At 38.4% G+C, this 15,499-nt stretch overlaps 1 pseudogene; it reads left to right on the top strand.

Annotated features, from left to right (window-relative positions):
- LOC785175 (T-cell surface glycoprotein CD1b-2-like) lies at positions 1-2,655 on the top strand (annotated as a pseudogene).
- Positions 2,656-15,499: the final 12,844 nt, after the last annotated feature.

Raw genomic sequence — 15,499 nt, 5'->3', positions numbered from 1 at the left:
AATGCTGCTTCTACTACTCTGTTACTAGTGTTTATCATCCCGGGTAGTAACAATGAGGGCGGTAAGAGTAACTCTGGTTGCTCTCAGCACAGGTGCAGGGGTTCTGCATAAAAGCATGCTGCACCTACCATGATGGGTCTGGGCTCTGCTGTCTCCAGCCCTCTCCTCTATTCTGGAGGCTGGGGATGGAACCAGAAGCTTTGGGGGCAGGAAACTGTTTCAAGCTCTATATTGTTGTTCAGACTCTGGGTTCTTTTTCATTCCATCCTGATTCTACATTTTCCCTCACTCTTCTTATCCTTCTACAGTGTTCCAGGAGCCAACCACCTTCTATCTCAACCAGATTTTGGCCTATGCCAAAAGAACCTGGGTTCAAATCAAGGCTTAGGCTGGTTGGATGACTTGCAGCTTCATGGCTGGGAGAGTGACTCGGGCACTGACATTTTCCTGAAACCCTGGTCCAAAAGCAACTTCAGTGATGAGGAGATGACTAAATTGGAGGACCTGTTTTGAGTCTACTTCATCGGATTCATCCAGGAAGTGCAGAACCACATTAATGAATTCTCGTTGGAATGTGAGTACAGTCCTCTGACCTGAAGACACTCTCAATGACTTTTCTCTCCCTTGGTTCAGGCTATTACTCTCCTTTCCCCTCTTTATCCAACTGCATGTACACACTTGTCTAGAATAGTCTCCGGCCTCTGACTCCACATATCCACCCAGTCTCACAGATTCTTCCTATTTCTTGCATTCTTGTGTGACACATGAATTTCCTCCTTTGTAGCCATTTCCTGGTTTACTTGCATGTAACTTGCTTCTCTAAAACTCCAAGGAAGAGCCTCCTTTTTCTACTTCATGCCCGAGTGATGTAAAGTGTGACTTCCTACTCTTCTAATCAACGTCTTCAAGCATCTGTTGCCCAATCCCTTCTCTACATGTAACCATTCCCTACACCATGGAATGCTGCACTTCTGACTCCATCACACGTTGCCCCTCTTCTCCCTTCCTGTCTATTGTACATCCTTAAAAGAGCCTAACCGTACCATTTATGATATGCATACCTCTCCTCAGTGCTCTTCTTTCTGAAAAGTCCTGAATACTGCAATTGGTTTTTGAGTTATCATTTCACATCAGACCTTTCTCGCCACTGAAAACTAAAGTCCTATGCCTTTTCCCCATCCTTCTTTTCATTGTTTGCATTTTACTAAGTTCACTTCTGTTTTCCTTTACACAGACCCCTTTGTGATCCAGGTGATAGAAAGCTGTGGGTTGCATTCTGGGAAGGCCATAGGAAGCTCTTTGAGAGGAGCTATAGGAGGACTGGATTTTGTGAGGATCCAGAATCATTCCTGTGTGTCTGCACCAGACAGTGGCAGCAGGGGGCAGAAGTTTTGTGCACGCATGACTCAGTATCCAGGCATCTCCAATATCATTGAGAGGCTCATGTCAGAAACCTGTCCTCAATATCCTGGGTGTTCTCGACACAGGAAAGGCAGAACTGCAGAGGCAAGGTTAGTCTTGTTCTCTCTACAAGACTTTTCTATTTCACCTCCCACTACTTCCTTTAAATTCAAAAGTGGGAAGTACCTAAATAGAGAGGGGTTAATTAATAAATGATTTGGTTCCCATGGAAGTGGAAGAGGTAACTGTCCAAATTTCTGAGTTAGTATGCTCTGAGTTAGAGTCATAATCTGACATTCTTACTGTTGCTCCCTACCCCAGTGAAGCCTGAGGCCTGGCTGTCCAGTGGCCCCATTCCCGGGCCTGGCCGCCTACTGCTGGTGTGCCATGTCTCAGGATTCTACGCCAAACCTGTGCGGGTGATGTGGGTGAGGGGTGAGCAGGAGCAGCCTGGCACTCAGCAAGGAGACATCATGCTTAATGCAGACTGGACTTGGTATCTCTTAGTAACCCTGGATGTGGTGGCTGGGGAGGCAGCTGGCCTGAGTTGCTGAGTGAAGCACAGCAGTCTAGGAGACCAGGACATCATCCTGTACTGGGGTGAGAAGGAACTGGGGCCCGACTGGGGATGGGAGGAAATGGTCCTGAAGAACAGAGAGGGGAACAAAGAAAGGGAAAGGATTTGATGGATGAGAGAAGAATGGAGGGAGGAAGACAGGCATGGAGAAAGGAAAGACAGGGAGGAAAGAGAGAGATTCAGGGAGACAGAGAGAGAGTCAGAGTTTAAGATTTATTTCTAGGACTACAGTGCCAGAGGTATGAAAATAGCTGTTTTAAACTACACAATAGATAAGAATGAAAGACTGTAGTCTGGGTGGGATGTGGCAAGAAGGAGAGACTAAGGGTGGTTGTGAGTATGAGACCTCTGGGAATATGAGAAAGGGAACCAGAGATGCCAATGCATCCAGAATAGGTCATGGTTGTGTTGACATTCAGGTGGGCAAGAAGGCCTGGAGAACTAGAGAAGGGGTTTGAAGTGCTATTATTTTGGTCTTCTCCCAATTGCCAGGGTGCTCCACATCCATTGGCTTGATACTTGTGGCAATAATATTGCCTTCCTTGATCCTTTTGATATGGTTTGGAGGTGCTGGTGAATTTTCTTTTTTTGACCTTTCTTTTCTGTTCATCCTTTTACTCTTTCCTTCCATTTTATCTATTACTATTATGTCCCTTTAGTCTCAATATTTCCACTAGATCATTTTCCTTTCTTCTCCAATTCTCATTTGTAGGTAAATCTAAAAAAAAAAAAAAAAGCGGTAAAATATACATGACATAAAACTTACTGCACTAGCCATTTAAAAATGTGTAGTTTAGTTGTATTAGGTACATACATGTTTTATGCAGCCAATCTCTAGAACTTTTTTCATCTTGAAAAACTAAAAGTCTCTTCCATTAAATCACATTCCCCAATCCTTTCTCCCTCAGGCTCTGGCAATCACCATTCCACTTTCTGTCTATATGAATCTATCTACCCGTGGTACCTCATAGAATTGAAATCATTTGTGTTTTTTGCTAATGGCTTATTCTACTTAACATTATATCTTCATAATTCATTTGTGTGGTGGAGTGTATTAGAGTTTCTTTCCTTTTAATGGCTGTTTTGTTTACCTGCTCATCTCTCAATAGACTTTTGGGTTGATTCCACCTTTTGGCTATTGTGTATAACACTGCTGTGAACATGGCATACAAATATCTCCCAAGAAGAGCAATTTTTTGCTTGTGTTCTTAACAGGTCATATCAGAATATCTTGTGAGGCCTGACCATGTCTCCTTTTCCATTTGGAATAAATATCCAGGAACCCAGAAACTCAAGTTATCAGCTTAGGTTTCAATTTAATCATATTTCAACAAATAATCATCACATTTGATTAAATCAGTGTTCTTGTAGGCTTTAAGATGAATAATAATTTATGCACTAGCAGAAACATAAATAAAATTATTTTTATGAGACAATATCAATAGTAGGATCCACTGAGATTTTGTAGATGTGATAGGTAAGAAAGAATATACCTTGAAATAAGTGAAATGAGGTACATGACTTCATGGTGTTATCACTTTGACTTCTTATTTAAATTTTTTGTCTGTTTCTGCTGAAATGTGATTTGTTAAAATGAACTAACTATGATTACGCTGAGATAATTGTATTTGCAGAGCTGCTGAACATTTTAAGTATAATTCCACTCTCTTTGGATGATTTTCTTTACTTTTATTATTTTTAAAATATAAATTTATTTATTTTAATTGGAGGCTAATTACTTTACAATATTGTATTTGTTTTGCCATACATTGACATGAATCCACCATGGGTGTACATATGTTCCCCATCCTGAACCCTCCTCCCACCTCCCTCCCCATCCCATCCCTCTGGGTCATCCCAGTGCACCAGCCCTGAGCATCCTGTATCATGCATCAAACCTGGACTGGTGATTCGTTTCACATATGATAATATACATGTTTCAATGCCATTCTCCCACATCATCCCACCCTCACCCTCTCCCACAGAGTCCAAAAGACTGTTCTATACATCTATGTCTCTTTTGCAGTCTCACATACAGGGTTATCATTACCATCTTTCTAAATTCCATATATATGCATTAGTATACTGTATTGGTGTTTTTCTTTCTGACTTACTTCACTCTGTATAATAGGCTCCAGTTTCATCCACCTCATTAGAACTGATTCAAATGTATTATTTTTAATGGCTGAGTAATATTCCATTGTGTATATGTACCACACCTTTCTCATCCATTTGTCTGCTGATGGACATCTAGGTTGCTTCCATGTTCTGGCTATTATAAACAGTGCTGCGATGAACATTGGGGTACACGTGTCTCTTTCCCTTCTGGTTTCCTCAGTGTGTATGCCCAGCAATGGGATTGCTGGGTCGTATGGCAGTTCTATTTCCAGTTTTTTAAGGAATCTCTACACTGTTCTCCATAGTGGCTGTACTAGTCTGTATTCCCACCAACAGTGTAAGAGGGTTCCCTTTTCTCCACACCCTCTCCTGCATTTATTGCTTGTAGACTTATGGATAGCAGCCATTCTGACTGGAGTGAAATGGTACCTCATTGTTATTTTAATTTGCATTTCTCTGATGAGTGATATTGAGCATCTTTTCATGTGTTTGTTAGCCATCTGTATGTCTTCTTTGGAGAAATGTCTGTTTAGTTATTTGGCCCATTTTTTTGATTGGGTCATTTATTTTTCTGGAATTGAGCTGCAGGAGTTGCTTGTGTATTTTGGAGATGAATTCTTTGTCAGTTGCTTAATTTGCTATTATTTTCTCACATTCTGAAGGCTGTCTTTTCACCTTGCTTAGAGTTTCGTTTTGCAGAAGCTTTTAATTTTAATTAGGTCCCATTTGTTTATTTTTGCTTTTATTTCCAATATTCTGGGAGGTGGGTCATAGAGGATCCTGCTGTGATTTATGTCAAAGAGTGTTTTGCGTATGTTCTCCTCTAGGAGTTTTATAGTTTCTGGTCTTACATTTAGATCTTTAATCCATTTTGAGTTTATTTTTGTGTGTGGTGTTAGAAAGTGTTCTAGTTTCATTCTTTTACAAGTGGTTGGTTGATCAATTTTCCCAGCACCACTTGTTAAAGTGATTGTCTTTTCTCCACTGTATATTCGTGCCTCCTTTGTCAAAGATAAGGTGACCATAGGTGCATGGGGTTTATCTCTGGGCTTTCTATTTTGTTCCATTGATCTACATTTCCATCTTTGTGCCAGTACCATACTGTCTTGATGACTGTGGCTTTGTAGTAGAGCCTGAAGTCAGGCAGTTTGATTCCTCCAGTTCCATTCTTCTTTCTCAAGATTGTTTTGGCTATTCGAGGTTTTTTGTATTTCCATACAAATTGTGAAATTATTTGTTCTAGCTCTGTGAAAAATGCCATTGGTAGCTTGATAAGGATTGTGTTGAATCTGTAGATTGCTTTTCTAACCATGAGGGTCAGCCGAGCAGCTTTTACTCCAGAAAGCCTTCCTTAGTGCTACAGTGAAAGGAGACCCTCCTTTGACTGGTACTGCAGAGATCCACTTTACTCTGTATCCAGAATTTGACAGTTCTTTTTGTTTTTCTTTTGTTTCTCCTTATCAGTTACTTGAGAGAAGAGCTTGCTCTCTGTGGACCCCTGGCAAGATCTCTTATGTTTTTCTTTAGTAAAATAATATGAGTTGCTATAACTGCCACATTACTAGTCTTCCCCCGCCCCGCCCCCCAAGTCATCTCTTCACTTTTTTTCCTCTTGACTTCATATTCTCTATTTTCTTCTAAATATTTCTACTAAAATATTCACATATAGGGAAAAAATGCTGTGCTCTCCTTGTTTCTACCTTGAACTCCTTTCAAGGAAATCAGCTCTGTCCATACTACAACTGTGGTTTACAATAGAGATTAATCAAGAAAGGATCCTGTTTCTCATTTACCAGTTAGAATGAGTGACAGGCAGGATGGTTGAAGGGTAATAGTGGAAATGGGTTGTGAAATCTTCAAGCAAAGGGTCAAGAGGGCTTTACTTGCTCTCAGAAACATTTATCTTTGCTTTAACAAGTCAGTTTTATCCAGCTTCCCTGTTGCTCAGATGGTAAAGTGTCTGCCTGCAATGCAGGAGACCCAGGTCTGATCCCTGTGTCAGGAAGATCCCCTGGAGAAGGAAATAGCAACCCACTTCAGTATTCTTGCCTGAAAAACGCCATGGACTGTTGCCTACATGGACTGTCACCAACATGGACTGTCGCCTGAGGAGCCTGATAGGCGACAGTCCATGGAGTCGCAAAGACTTGGACACGACTGAGCGACTGAGTGACTTCACTTTATCTTTGACCTTTGTTTATGTTTATTGATTATTTTGCTTATTCCATAATTTTCTAGAAACCTCATTTAAAAAGTCCAAACTCATTTAATTAAAACAGTAGGAAAGTGGAAGAGGGGAGAAATTGTGAGCCAGAGGTACTAGAAGCAGTCCTGCCACCCAGTTATACTAGGACAAAACAGACTTTAGGATTTGGTCATGGTAGGAAATGGATGAAAGCATATATATATATATATATATATATATATATATATTTTTTTTTTTTTCCCTCATCAATTAGCACAACCTGTTATTTCTCTAGGATGCATTAAACCCCAAATCATCTTATAGGGTATGCATACTTACCTGTGCTTCACTACAGTTTCAGCTAAGGCCAGGGTTCTGATTGGTGTACTTCTTGGAGTGTGAGCTATGGACCACAAGCAGCAGTAGAACCTGTGAGATTGTTAGATAAAAACATTTACAGGCCCCACTCTAGAGCTCAGAAAATCCTGGAAAGAGAACTATAATGCTGTATTTTAATAAGCCTGTTAGGTTATTCCAATGCACATTTAATTTTAAGAACCTCTTGTCTAAAAATATCTTAAGCTTTGAGCTATTGACATTTGGGGCTGGATAATTCTTTGTTATGGAGGATTGTTCAATAAACTGTAGGATTTTTAGCAGCACCCCTGCCCTCTACTCACTGGATGCCAGTAGCACCTTCCCAGTTATAATAACCAAATATATTTTCAGATATTTCCAAATGTTCCTAGGGGGCAAAATTGATTCCAGATGAAAACTAGGGTCTGAGATGATATACAGAATTTCATCTCCCCCATCATCACTTAGTTGGAATAATTGGTGATCCCATTTAAATGAAGCAAATTTGCTGGTTGAAGAAGAAGGGACTCTTCATCTGGATAGTATGATTTCTTCAAGTCTCAAAGTTGCTATTGAATTTTGTTCCATAGGTAAACTGGCTCAGGAATGAAGCTCACAAATAGAACAGAATGATGACAGCATCAAAGACCAGATCTGGAGACCAACCTATCTTGGGATATTTTAGTTATATGAGCACAATAGATTTCATTTTCCTTTTAAAAGGACTGAATTAGAATATTTACTTGCTTAAAAATTCTGATATTACTCTGCTTTCTGATGCCTTGCAACAGCTTTTTCACATCCTTTTTATTCTTTATCTTTGTTTTCTTTATTCTTCTTATTCTCCTCCCTCCGCCAAGTCACATTCCTCAAAGGTAGTTTCTTGGACTTGTGTCCTTACCTTCCTCTAAGTGTCCTTACCTTGGAAAACTTTAATTTATTCATGACTTTATGACCTCTGGATGATTGACTTTCTGTAATAGATCTTCAGTCTCAGACTATAAGGGCTCCTCAACTCTTTTTATTTGAGAGCTTGTGTGCTTCTGATGTGTTTGTGTGATTTTTCTTTCTAATATATAGGAATATGTTAAAAATATTTTGTCCTGTTTCCAGTATCTCTGTTAAATTAATTTATTAAGTTTAACCCTTAATCTGTATGTCTTTTTGGAATTTTGATGTGCACTCTTATGACAGGTTTAAATGTGAAAATTCCAGTTGTTTCTTTTCAATCTTCACACTATCTTTTATTGCATATTCTTGCCCAATGGCACTTGTTATAAAGACCAGTACACTGATGAATAGAATTGACAGCTGGCATCCTTCTCTTTTTATTTGTATTGGATAAGAATAATTCAAGAGCTAATATTAGCTATGATAATTAATGTGTTTATATATACTTTTAATCAGATTTATCACTTTCAAAGTTGTTAATTTTTTTATTATCATTATTATTATGGATGACTATTGAATTTCATTAGAGTTTATAGTGAAATGACAAAACATCTTACATATTTTTTTTCCTTAATGGCATGAGTATACATTGATTCTCAAATGGTAAAACAAAATTTTGTTTTTGTAACTTATCTGTCTTGTTCATAATGTATTATGTGGAAAATTATATTTCATTTTGTTCATAATGCTTTTTTAGGTCTTATAATTTCTTTGGTAAGTTGAAGATTTCTCCCTCCTAAAACATGTTAAGAATTCTGTCCTCTGTTTTTGTTCTCATGGATGGTTTCTGTTATATACTTATTTTTTACATGAGTAGTCAATAAAATTCAGTAGTGAAGACTCAGGTGTTGGAAATTTTTTTACAGGGGAGGGAGTTTTAAATTTCACAGATAATTTTTTAAAATAAAAAGAGCTCTTTTCAAATCATTTATTTCTCTTTGTGTCTTCTTTGGTAATTTAGGTTTTAAAGGACTTGTCTAAGTTGTTCAAATTTCTGACTTACTGTTGGCTTGCACATATCTTCTTTTTATCACGTTAATATGGATAGAATTCACAATTATGTATTCCCCTTTTTAAAACCAGAAATTAAAAATTGGTTCTCTCTTCTTTGATAATTGAGATTACCAATTTTATACATTATTTCAATAATTACATTTTGGTTTGTTCTTTCTTTCTTTTTTCCATTTTTAGTATTTTTATTTATTTGCTAGTTGTATCATGGGCTCAGTAGTTGCAGCACATGGGCTCAGTAGTTGCAGCACATGGGCTTAGTTACTCCACAGCATGTGGGATCTTATTCCCCAGCAGGGATCTAACCCACATCCCCTGCATTTCAAGGTGGATTCTTGACCACTGGATCCTGAGGGAGTCTTAATGTGGGGGTTATTGCTATGATCATATCATTTTCTTTATTATCTCCTTCCTTCTACTCTTTTTGCATTTATTTTGTTGTGATTCAAGGATTCTGCTCACAAAGTTCCAGTTTATGAATGAGACGATTTCTCCACACGTCCAACAAGCAACACTTTGGAATTGAAGGAGGAAACAGAACAGGCCCTATCTTGAAAGTAGGACTCCAGCTTGGGCCGGACTGTGGACTTTGAGCTGTATGCCCAGTATCTATGGAAATGACATACCAACTGGAAATCCAGGCCCCAGGAAGGAAGAGCCCCAGGGGTCTTCCTTTGCTAAAAGAATACCCTAATTATCTGTGTAACCGAATTGAATCATACATTCTATTATGCTTATTGGGGTATGACCACAGGCCTATTGATAATTGTCCACTGTTAACTACCTAGGCTTAAGACATATGAATCATGGGTTAACTTTGATTGTCAGGGAGTTTGGGGAGGTGGGTTTGTGCATGTACACTTAGAGTATATAAGGTTTTCACAAAAACTGGTCAGGGTCCTTGGCTAAGAGGAGACTCTGCTTTGGTCCCGCGGGTGTAATAAACTGCACTCCATTATCTGCACTGTCTTTCTGAGTGAGTTTGTTTCCTGGAACGTGTGGCTACAACAGAATAGCTAAGGGTCCTGTGATTCAACTCAATTCTGACACTATCTACCTGAAGATACTGTCAGATTCCACAGGTTAAGGATTCAGACCTACAAGACTGTGGAGGGCAATCAGACTTACCAATCACAAATAGATTGGAAGTTCCCATGACCTTCTTTTTAGATTTGATTTTTTTTTAGAGTATCTCACAGAACTCAGAAAAATATTTACTTATTAGATCACATATTATAAAAGGACTGTAATAGCCAGATGGAAGAGATGTGTCAGATAAGATATGGGGTAAGGTAATGATGTTTCTGCACCACTTTAAGCCTACTATTCTCCTGTATCTCAACGTGTTTATCAAATTGAAAGCTCTCCGAACATCATTCTTAGGGGTTGTTTATGGAGACTTCATTACATGGGCAAATTGAACTATCAGTTATAGAATTCAATTCAAGGTTTATTTAGGAGGGTCATAAAGGTAGTTTCCAAGGTCACTTCATTATTTAACAGACAATAGCTTGATTATTTTCAACACTTAGGAAATTCCAAAGGTTTGAAGAACTCTGTGCCAGAAGTGGTCACACCAAAGGTCAAGCGCTACTGAAAAGAAGGTCATACAAATAATAGTACTATAGAACACAAGTTTGTGTGCCCAGTGCACAGTGAGGTTAGGCAAGCTGAAACATCACATTTTGGAGAAGAGAAAAGTTTTTTCAGGGCCAAACAAAGAGAACGGGAGGCTCATGCTCAAAGTTCCAAACACGTGGATGATTTTGGAGGAAAAGGTTTCATATGCAATATTTGGGGTAAGGGCTGCAGGGTGTGACTTTATTCTGATGGATTGGTGGTGAAGTACAGGGTGGGATTCCAGGAGTCATCTGCTTAGCCTGAAGTTGCTATACTCCCCCTGGGATGGGGGCTTTATTTCCTATAGAAGAACTCAAAGATATTGGTATATTATTGCTTAAGCAGAAACCAGGACTCTTCCCCAAGGTCACCCTGTTGTTTCTTGATTGCTCCTCCTTTGCTTCTTCTTTCCCTCCTTTTCCTGATTAGCAACTGTTTGAAGGAGTAATTTCTACAAAAAAGAAGTGGGAGACAGAAAGGCTTTCAGTTCAGATACCGGATGAGCGCCCCACCCCCCCCCCAAAAAAAAAAAAAAAAAGAAAGGCTTTCATGCCCAGGATGGTCTCATAAGATCTTGCTCTGTTTCAATCCCTCCTGCTTTTTTTTTTTTTTTTCTTAAACTTCTCAATCTTGAGAACAAGTGCTAGATAAGAAAGGAAATAATGTATTGAGTATAAAGGATAATCATCAACTCAGCAGAGGATCTCAGGTTTAGGGGGACTGGGTTTCAATTGCCCCTTGTCTTTCAACCTTCCCCATATCTTTCAGGGAATGAGAGGGGAACCACTCTGGGTACTTCCTACTGAAATAGGACATAGTCCTGCCTCAGTTTGGGGAATGGACACCAAATTAGAAATATTCATGTGTTCCAAGTCCTGGATCTGCATCTGGTATGATTACCCCTCTATCCCTTAGCCTGCCATTTTGGTGCAACAGACTCAGTTAAAACTGACTTTAATAGAGAAAATAGATGTCATTACCTAAGGAATTCAAGAGAATAAACATGAAACTTAGTCTGGACCTAGCATCTTGGGGAGACTTGTATCCAGTCTTTTATCTAAGCTTTACCATCCAAGCTCGCTCTGCTCATCAGACAGATAGGCCAATAAATTTAAGACCAGGGCATTGAGAGAAGGAAGGAACTTTATTTGGGAGCCAGCAGATTGAGAAGATGGCAAGCTAGTGCCTCAAAATAACTATCTTGTCAGAGGCCTGGATGCCAGGTTCTTTTATGGATCAAAAATGGGGTGGAAGGTGAGAAAACAAAGTAAAAAGGCTATTCATTTCTTGTAAATGTCCTCTAGAATGGAGAGCTTCAGGCAGGGGGATGTGTTAGTTTCACTTCCTTACAGTCCTTCACTTGTGGGTAGACTCAGGCTATCTCTCTGAGGCAGGCCATTATGTATGTCTACAATAACAAAAACAGCAAGATGAGGGTTAAAGTCACAGAAGCAGATCCAGCATGAGTTTAAAATTAACATCTCCTGGTTACATAAGTAGCTTTTTATCTCTGATATGGTACTAATATTAATAAATACACAATAAGAGCTATCTTAATGAAAGCAAAAGAGGAGAGTGAAGAAGTTGGCTTAAAACTCAACATTCAGAAAACTAAGATCATGGCATCCGGTCTCATCACTTCATGGCAAATAGATGGGGAAACAATGGAAAGAGTGACAGACTTTATTTTCTTGGGCTCGAAAATCACTGCAGTTAGTGACTGCAGCCATGAAATTAAAAGACACTTGCTCCTTGGGAGAAAAGCTATGACCAACCTAGACAGTATATTAAAAAGCAGAGACATTACTTTGCTGACAAAGGTCTGTCTAGTCAAAACTATGGTTTTTCCAGTAGTCATGTATGTATGTGAGAGCTGGACCATAAAGAAAACTGAGCACCAAAGAATTTATGCTTTTGAACTGTGGTGTTGGAGAAGACGCTTGAGAGTCCCTTGGACTGCAAGGAAATCAAACCAGTCAATCCTAAAGGAAATCAGTCCTGAATATTCAATGGAAGGACTGATTCTGAAGCTGAAGCTCCAATACGTTGGCCACCTGATGTGAGGAGCTGACTCATTTGAAAAAACCCTGGTACTGGGAAAGATTGAAGGCAGGAGGAGAAGGGGATGACAGAGGATGAGATGGTTGGATGGCATCACCGACTCTATGGACACGAGTTTGAGTAAGCTCCGGGAGTTGGTGATGGACAGGGAAGCCTGACGTGCTGCAGTTCATGGGGTTGCAAAGAGTCAGACACGACTGAGAGACTGAACCAAACTGACTGAATAAGACCTACTGGTCATTACAAGTCTCTTTTTTTCTCTGCTAACATGTGATCTTATTGCAGTGAAAAGAAAAAAAAAGGGGGAGGGATGAGTTATTTTCTTTCCCTTTCCTGAGAACAAAGAAGATAAAGAGAATAGTGAGCAGGGCTGAACATTCCTAGTTTTCTTTACTTTAACTGCTCCTAACTCTGAATGTCTGTAACTAAGTTTATTTGCTTTTCTGCCCCCAAACTCAGCAGGAGCTAAACTTCACACTTATTTTCCTTTGACTCTAGACTAACTATATCTGTATTGGTGCTTACCTCTACAACACACTTCCTCTTATGGTTCTTTTTTACATATCAGAAAGAAGACTGCTGAGCCACTGAACTGCCAGACTCAATTATTGGATTACTTATGTCAGACTATGACTGTCTTTGAAATGAGGCACGAGAAAGAAATCAAGATCCTAACATCTTTGTTCCTCACCCCTGACTCCTGACTTTGAACTCACATCTTATATAATCCCCTAGACTTCTCATGGTTCTGGGTCACGCCTGAGCTAAAAGTGGATGGATTTAGTAAGAATCTTTTTTCTTCCTTCCTCTGCAGTCTTATCATTACTCTATTCTTTCTTTTTTATTTTTAATTTGAAGGCAAAACAACATCATTAAATTTTTTTTCTTACCATTTTTTTCACTTTTAGGTATTTGTTGATGTCATTTAAATGCTATAAATGTCATTTAAATGATTTTAAGTCAAATGGTTTTGACTTAAAATCAATGAAAGAAATTGAAATCTCATTACACCTGATAGTTCTGGTTTGTGATTATTTGAGAGAAGTTAACAGGCATTTTTTTCTTTCCTCCTGCTTTTTAGTGTCTCAAGTGACATGAGTACATTCTCCTTGTAAAAATGAAGCACAAATTCTTATGATTCCTTCCATTCGTTTCACACACACACCCTTAGAGAGGTAACATGTTCTGTTTCCTGAATATTCTTCTAGGTATTTTCCTTTGAATTCTCACAAGCACATGTGTCAATATAGGAATGCTGTAGGAGTGTGTATGTGTGTGACCTGCATGTATGATGTCATATTGTAAATATTTTTTTTTGCAACTTGCTTTTACATTACATCTTGGAGACCTTTGCATGGTTGTAGAAATAGATCTATCTGTACAGTCTTTTAAACTGTTGTATAGTATTTAACAGTATGAAGGTGTCAAGGTTGACTCAACCTTCTTTTTTTCTGTACGTTTGCTGTTATTAACAGTGAACATCCTTGTATCAGTACATGGTTTTTGTGCATGTGTTCTAGGATAAGTACCTGGAGTGGTGATTAATCATTTTAAAATTTAATACTAATAGAGAGTGCTCGTTTAAACCATTAACCTAAAAGATGTGCAGTATTTCTTTTAATATTTACTTGCTGAGAAATAACTTAATTTTAGCTTAATAAAAAGAATACATGTTCTACATGAATGAATTTATATGTGGGCCTTTATTTCAATTTAGTTGGAGCATTTGAATGAGTAGTAATTATATTTAGTTTTATTATTAATGTTTTCTGCTGGCTCAGTTCAATTGTAGCTATGATAGAGTCAATTAAAATATGGTAAGATCATAAATTTTCTTTTTCCCTTTCTCTTCTAGCTCCATAATGGAAGTGAAGTTTGTCTTGGGTGGAGGGAATTGAGAAATGTGACTTCACTGTCTTTAGTAGAAAGCCTAAATTACAGATTTTCAAACATATATATTCATACAATGAATTCCATATCTTACATAATATTTTAAATGTTTAAATGTGCTAATAATATATACTTTATAATTATTGCATTCTTGAAACAGCTTCCTTTAAAAGTGGGTTTTTTTAAATATTCAGAAATAGTTTGAAAAGTAATTTCTTGGCCTTAGGAGACTTTCTTTATACTTTTAGTTTATCTAGCTCATCCACATTCCAGTGCTAATCTTGGCTTGGCATTCAGGAAACAGCAAAATCCACATTAGCACTGTCTGAATTAATGAGATTTTCTAAAAATAATTAAAACAATTATTTATTTGGTGCACAGGGCCTTAGTTGTGGCATGTGGGATCTTCTGTCTTGGTTGCAGTATGACGAATCCTTAGCTGTGGCCTGCAAGCTCTTAGTTGCTGCACATGGGATCTGGTTCTCTGACTGGTCAGTGATTGTACCTGGTCCACCTGCATTGGGAGCTGGAGTCTTAGCCACTGGACCACCAGGAAAGTCCCCCAGAAATAATATTTTGAAGTACTCATAAAATCTTTTTAAAAAGCCTCTTTTAAAAAAGGGTTTTAAAAAGTAAATGGATTCTTTTTTTTTTTTTTGGAGACTTCAGTATTTAAACATTTTGATTGTTTATAATATCATATTATCTCTAATTATCCATTATATGTATTTCTAATAATGAATTACTTCTAAATAACAGTAAAATGGGATAGAAGCTACGGACATTTTTTTTGGTAACATATGCTTTTCAAATTAAACATAGCATGTATCTTTTGAATAGTAGTATTGAAACATTACAGGTGATTTTATTTAAATTTGGTTAATTATCTCTTTTCCTCCCATCAAAGAAAATTATTTCAACAGAAGTTTAAGTTTAAAAAGTTGGGAAGCTGGAACAAACCATGTGTGTTCACATGGTCAGGTTCTAAGTCTGGTGGGGGCCTGCTGCCTGGTTCATAACCATCTTTTCACTGTAACCTCACAAGGCAGAAGAGGTGAGCTAATTCTCTGGGGTCTTTTTTATAAGGGCCCTAATCCAAGTCTTGGAGAAGGAAATGGCAACCCACTCCAGAATTCTTGCCTGGAAAATCCCATGGACAGATCCCATGTAACCCAACAGGCATGGAGCCTGTTGGGTTACAGTCCATGGGATTGCAAAGAGTCGGATACGATGGAGCATGCACACACCCAAGACTCCTCAGGGAGGCAGGCACAGCTCTTGAGGCATGAGCCTACTGTGTTCCCCTATCTGCCAGCTTAAAATTAAAG

Source organism: Bos taurus, chromosome 3, assembly GCF_002263795.3.
Source record: "Bos taurus isolate L1 Dominette 01449 registration number 42190680 breed Hereford chromosome 3, ARS-UCD2.0, whole genome shotgun sequence".
Taxonomy (NCBI): Eukaryota; Metazoa; Chordata; class Mammalia; order Artiodactyla; family Bovidae; genus Bos; species Bos taurus.
Note: the sequence above shows the minus strand (reverse complement) of the source record. Positions and strands in the feature narration are given on the sequence as shown.